Source organism: Frankliniella occidentalis, unplaced genomic scaffold, assembly GCF_000697945.3.
Source record: "Frankliniella occidentalis isolate FOCC.00 unplaced genomic scaffold, Focc_3.1 Scaffold1, whole genome shotgun sequence".
Taxonomy (NCBI): Eukaryota; Metazoa; Arthropoda; class Insecta; order Thysanoptera; family Thripidae; genus Frankliniella; species Frankliniella occidentalis.
In genome coordinates, this window is record NW_026267131.1 from 3,218,479 (window position 1) to 3,225,107 (window position 6,629).

The 6,629-nt window shown below is 52.1% G+C and overlaps 2 non-coding genes across 2 annotated transcripts; both read left to right on the top strand.

Annotated features, from left to right (window-relative positions):
- The first annotated feature begins 232 nt into the window (after window positions 1-232).
- Window positions 233-316, top strand: Trnal-uaa (transfer RNA leucine (anticodon UAA)). Its single transcript has one exon. It is a non-coding gene; the product is annotated as a tRNA-Leu (tRNA).
- A 1,168-nt stretch (window positions 317-1,484) lies between these two features.
- Window positions 1,485-1,568, top strand: Trnal-uaa (transfer RNA leucine (anticodon UAA)). Its single transcript has one exon. It is a non-coding gene; the product is annotated as a tRNA-Leu (tRNA).
- Window positions 1,569-6,629: the final 5,061 nt, after the last annotated feature.

Consider the following 6,629-nt stretch of genomic DNA (forward strand, 5'->3'; position numbering starts at 1 on the left):
CATCGATCACAACAAAGGCTGCTCTGCTCTCCTCCGTGCCTTCGAGGTCGCGGGTGCCTGGGAAAAGCCACTTAGTGATTGTGATGATCCCCTTCATGCCGGTGACCTGGCCGCCCCGCCCCACCCCGCCCCGCCACGCCCCGGCGAGCCTCCGCCGGGCCGGCGTCGGTGCGGTGGCCTCGCGTTGGCCGAGCGGACCCAGCCGCCGTCGCCGCCCGCTCGCTCGCAGCGCGTCAGGTTGGCCGAGTGGTCTAAGGCGTCAGATTTAAGCTCTGATCCCCTCATGGGGTCGTGGGTTCGAACCCCACACCTGACAATTGTTTTTATTTTGCCCCCTCTCTGCCAAATTAACACTTTGATCCCGTCTTGTAGTTTAACTAAATTGGTGTTGATATTCTCGTAAAGTCGAAAGTCCATAATCCTAAGCTTTTTTTCATTTTCATTTTTCACCACTTTGCGACGAGAAAACGTTTGAGCTGCTCCCTCCCGCCTCCAGCCAGCAGCAACGGCGATAGCCAGCGGGCTGTGTCGCGGTCTCGTCGATAGCATCAGCCGTTAATTGGATTTAAAACTACTGTTATCTGCACACTCCGGGTGGCTGCCCCGCGCGTGTGCGCCGTGCGGCTGCCGAGGCGGCTGCGCGAGGCAGAGTGCACAACACACGAGTTGTTTCTCCTTTTCAAAGCAGAATTTACACTGGAAACACAAGGTTGTGATGAAGCAAGGCACCCTGCTTTTTGAGGTAATACCAAATTTTTCAGGGTGACAACTACATCAGCGCCCTTTGGAAAGGCATACGTAAGGTGCGCCTTTCGGGGCTATGACGCCTTTCTAGAGGCACCGTTTCACTAACGCCTTACGAGGCATTTTATAGCACCTTTGTTTTTTCCAGTAAACTTCTTCCTCTTTTTTTAAAGTGCAACTTGGTATGTTAAAGACGGCTCGGTGGGACGAAAGGCTTTGCGAAATTTGGCCGGCGCGATGGCGGCGCCGCGCGAACACGTGGGACCGTGTGAGGTCGGCCCGGGCCCGGCTCGGCCCGGCTGAGCCCGGCTCGGCTGCGCTCGGCCCTCGCTCGGCTCCGCTCGGCTCGCGCCGCGACCTGGCAGCGCCAGGCTGACGTAACAGGCCTAGATTCCAGTATCAATCACCCCTTCCCCCTAACCTCTGTCGCCTCTCTCTCTCTCTCTCTCTCTCTCTCTCTCTCTCTCTCTCTCTCTCTCCTGTCTCCTGTCTCCTGTCTCCTCTCCGTCGCCTCTGCTGCTTCGTCCTCGTCACTTTTTCGCGTGTTTTTCTGCGAGAGGCTGTGACCGCGCGATGGATCGGCGCGGCGGGGGCGGGCCGCCGATGAGCATCTGGACCCCGATAGCCCCGCGCGGCCGGCCCGCCGCTGCTGCTGCAGGCGGAACGGCTGATAAGGGGGCCGCCGACCCGACGACGACGACGGCGAAAGGCGGCCCGAGCCGAGCCTCTGCTATCGACACGTCAGGTTGGCCGAGTGGTCTAAGGCGTCAGATTTAAGCTCTGATCCCCTCATGGGGTCGTGGGTTCGAACCCCACACCTGACAATTGTTTTTTCATAATGTATTCTCCCCTTCCTCTGGCGTGTTGTCTGAAAAACTCGTATCGCTCGGGCTAATTGGCTCTTACTCCCTCATAACACTCGGGCGTTGTTACTTAACCGTTGCGTCTTGCCGAAAATTCATCTCCTTGTTGAAACAGCTATTGCTTCCGTTCATTCTGCGACTTCCAAAAATTAATACGCGATGAATGCAACACGCACCCAAGCAGTTTCGCTGTCTCCGCTGGTCCGGCCACCACCAGTGCGCGAAGTCGGAAGAGAGCACTCAAGTCTCCGGGATCCTTGCCGGGCAGCGACGACGGACTAGTGGCCCGGCGTCACGCGGCGGTGGGTCAAGGTCGTGTTCCGGCCGACCCGCGCGCGAAAACTTTGAAAAGCAGCCGCGAGTGTGCGGTGTGCGGACAGTTATCGGACTTGACGATCAGTGTATTACTCATGCATGATTACACTGCGAAAATAACGCCCCCCCCCCTCTTCTCTCGTTTTACTACATCGAGCACGCAAGACTCATTTAAGACCCATAAAAAGGAGCGTAGCGCGTACATGACGCACCGCACCGCCGCCAGCATCACGACGGGCGCCACCACCACGACGGGCGCCACCACAACTGCAGCGTCCCTCTAATGTGCCGGCGAGTTCAAAGTTGTGCACTCCGCATAATTATCTTCCTTTTTGTTTTGTTTTCTCACTTTTATTGTCATCGTGCTCATACACATCGAGTGGACACGTTCCTCCGTCTTTTTAAATATTGCAGCTCTTCTCGTTAGACGATAATAAGAAGAGAATCGGGCAGAAAGTTACGACAGTGGCTTTAAGTGGTAATCACCAGACAGCAGGTGTGGTGTGATGCCCGACCATTAGAATTGCGAAAGGACCCCGATCACTTTGAGCGTTATTATTGCCTCCTGTAACTTAAAGTACCTTGAAAAAGCGCAATAACATCCCGACGTCAATACCGGTTCATACAATCAAATTCTCTTATTTCGTTTTTGTTTCGATTTCACAGAAATGGCTTTATTGCGAAGTATGTGTGTATTTGCGAAGCGCCCCTGCCGACAGATGTGCGGTTGCGATTGCAAATGACTTTGCAATCGCCGTTGCCATTGTTGCGTGCGGACGGGGCAGCGCCATTCTTCTACGATAATTTCAAAGAAACCATCTGCGTCGTAATCCAATGACCCCAGTCTTTCATGAAGGCGCAGAAAATGAAGAGGGGAGGGGGAGGGGGATAGGGGCACAGAGGGAGGGAAAGGGGGGGGGGGGGTTGCATTCAAATGCATATACACCCCATGGGGTGTGAGGAGGCGTTCTGCTAGACTTATTCGATGAGCGGAGTCAATGATGCACTGGCTTTGAAAAATTTCAGAATAAGCAAAGCAGCCTTCCGACTGGGGGTATAAATAATCAAAAATATGCTCCCATCAAAGACAACTCTTCATTGTTGGGATACTTTTACGATATTTATTGTTCGCTTATTTTCAAATTCAAAACCAAAAGTTTGCCATTATTTTTGAACTTGGCAAACTGTTCCACGACACACAGACTAGCGGAGCGTGCGGTCCGTCGGTCCGGCTCCCCTCTGATCACATCGCAATCGCCGCCGCCGCGTGAAGACGCTCGCCCGCCTGCTCGCGCGTGCGCGGCGCGTATTGTTTGAAAGGCGCGCGCGCTCATTTGAATTGCGCGCCATGACGCCGCCGGGGCGGCACCCCGTCTCTGACGTTGTCGCTCACTTTCATCGCCGCCCCCGACGAGAACAGAGGCGTTGCTGTGATTTCATATTAGAAGGTTCGAGAGTTAAGTAGGACGCCGAAACAACAACAACAACAACAACAACAACAACAACAACAACAACAACAACAACAACAACAAACTCAGGCGCTCATTCACAATTCCGTCAGAAAAAAAAAACAAAACCAAGAGGGAACGAGAGAGAAACATGTTTTTTCGCTAGATCCTTGTGAGCGTGCATACGAAGAGCCCAGCAGCCCTTTTCCCGATCGTATCACGTGAATGATTTGCCGCCGCCGCGCCCTGGGCTGGGATGAATATTTTCCAATCCGCTATAACATTTGAATGTATCGCCGAGCCACGACTCGACGATCGGGCCATCGCGGGCAGGGAAGACCCGAGCGGGCGTGCCCGGGCGGGGCGTCGTGGTGTGTGTGGTGTAACGCTGGCGCTGGCCAGCACGACCGGCTGGGACCCTATCGCGAGGACCCGCGGCGCTGGACACTTACCGAAGTACTCTGACAAAAACTTTTGGTCCCATGAACGGAAAAAGAAACCTACCAAAACGAAAATTCGTGCATGAAACCAAAGTATTTAAAACACGAAAGTTTCGTCAAATTGAACAAATGTTGTTTGATCCGAAGACAATGTTTTTTCCGTTGAAGCTGAAGCGGAAATTTTGTTATGATTCTGTTCTCAAAGAAACACTTTCCTGAGTGTGCAGCCTCTTAAAGTACGTTTAGGAAATGCATAGTTGAAGATACGGTTGGTATGTGTGTTGGTGAAATAAAGTACCTTTGTAAAGGCTTTCGCCAAGTCGTTGTTGCTCTCGCGCGCACCCCCTCACCCTGCTCATCGGCTTCGTGTGACCCTTGCGCCGCTTGCCCAATGCCCACGGCCGGCACCGCACCAAGGACAGGAATACGACCCTCCGGCCGCGCCGCCAGCCCATTCATGCAAAGTCCTAAATCACGCGACCAAAGTGACAAATAATGGTCCTCCGGCTTGCGTGCGGCGGTAAGGGCGCCGCCGTCGAGCGTCGCGGCATCCCCGGAATGTTTCTTGGGACTTTACAAAAAAGTTGAAAAAGAGAAGTTTACGAAATAGCAATGAAATTAAGACGTATGGTGGTTGCGATTTATGAGCCCACGACGGGGTGGTGCCGCAGAGATCCGCGATGGACCTGTTGTGTATGATGGCTCTACCAAAAACATGCAGGTAGCAATCGTCATGGAAAAAAGTGAGCATAGTCTGTTCCGCGTAATTACAATTTTTGTTTAAAAATGCAGTTATATGAAATTTCCCTAGCGCGGCTGCACATCAAAGTGCAGTGTTCGTCTCCTCCTACGCCTATCTCGCAGTGTGTGTGTGTGTGTGTGTGTGTGTGTGTGTGTGTGATGGTACAAGGCCCAGTGGGAGTTCTATTGTGAGGATGGACCGACGCCTTCCCGTCCGCTCGTCTCGCCTCCCGACGTCTTGATCGGAAGGACACACCTGTGCCTCTTGTGAAACTCGTGTACATGTGTGCGTGCGTGTATGTGTGTGTGTGCTTTTGAATGAGAGGAGCAGGAAAGGAAGTTTAGTAAGGAAGGAGAGGGAGAGGAAGGGAGAGAGTGGGGCGTTTGTAGGTACAAAAACATGCAGTGTGTGAATAGGCCCCTGCGTAAATAGTCTCGAGGGTGTCTCCTGATCCTTGTGTCACGGTGTGACTTATCTATCTCTTTCTGTCCTTTTTGCTCTCCCTCCCCCTTTCTCTCTCTCTCTCTCTCTCTCTCTCTCTCTCTCTCTCTCTCTCTCTCTCTCTCCCTCTCCTTCCCAATGAATGACTTACAGCGGTGGGCGCCTCATCCAATGGGCGGCTGCCAGTTGGACCACGTGACCTTGCAGTGCAGCGCAGCTGGCCAGTCCGTTGCACAATGTCGTATAGTGGGATGCACTCTGTGTGTGTGTGTCACATCATTGTCTCTATTCACCCCCCCCCCCCCACGGTCACTTGCTAAAAGCAGCGCCCTCAGCAACTCTTTCTATTCAGGCGCAATGAGTTCTATGCTCACCCCAGAGAATAATGGCACAGTAATTTTTCATACTGCAAATAAATAGCTTCGCTGGGGCGCCCCGGAGTGGCGACAGGAAAGGCCACCTTGTGGCTCTCTGTACCTCTCCCTCCCTCTCCCTCCCTCTCCCTCTTTCTCTCTCTGCCTCCCCCCCCCCCCCCCTCTCTCTCTCTCTCTCTCTCTCTCTCTCTCTCTCTCTCTCTCTCTCTCCCCCCCCCCCCCCTTTGCCCCTCGTTCCGCACGCTCGCGATTCATTCATAACATTAACGAGAAAAATATAGAGGTCATCATCAAAGGGTATGTTTGTGTGTGTTGGGAAGAAGTTTGCAAAATGAGTCACTCTGATGCAAAGCTTAGGTGTAAGATGCTTCTTTTCATTCGCCTTAAAATATTCGTAGTAATTTTTACAGAGGAGAAATTTAGGTGAAAATTACAAAATTCTGACGCAAGTACCGATTTTTTCAATCGACGATCAAAAACTAAAAAAATCAATAGACGAGAGTGTTCGTAATTATGTTTCTGACTTGCATGACAAAACGATTTACAAGATATTTTTTGACAGTGGCATATGACCCCGCGACAGTGACGAGTGACCCGACCCTTGCACTGTTACCGCCACACGCTCACTCCTTATAGTAAGAGGAAATGATATTACCCATGAAACCCCTGCGGGCAGAATAGTTATTTAAACTGGAAATCGGGGACAACATCAGACATAATTAAACGTGAAGCTAAGTAGGATCAAAAGATACTAAAAATGGCTGTAATTGAGCAGGCGCAAATTGCTCTGCGAAATTTCGCTGCATTGTTCTAATCTTCATTTTCGTAAAGCAACAGTGACGCCTAGTTAGTCCACGGTGCAGCAATCACTTATATATATGTGAACTAGTTGGGAGCATAGTGGTCTGCGCTTTGCCAGGGCTGGGAGCGTTTGTTTGTGTCTCCGTGCCCGCCTGCTATGTGTGTGTGTGTGTGTGTTTGCGGGCGTACGACATTGCACGTGAGAATCGCAAGTCACGTGCGATATCTCGCGAGTTTTCCCCCCTGCGGGGCCCGGCGCCCGTGCGCGGCCGCGAGAGATCGTTTTCTATCGCAGGGCGCAGCCAACACTTTGCCGTACGAGTTAGTTGCTCTTGTCGGAAATGAACTCCCCCCGAGGAGACAGACCCGACGCGACGCGTTATTGGCGTGGCCCCACGAACGAGAAAAGTAAAATCTATTGTTCCAACATGAAACAATACATAATAAGCTAAAATAAAAAA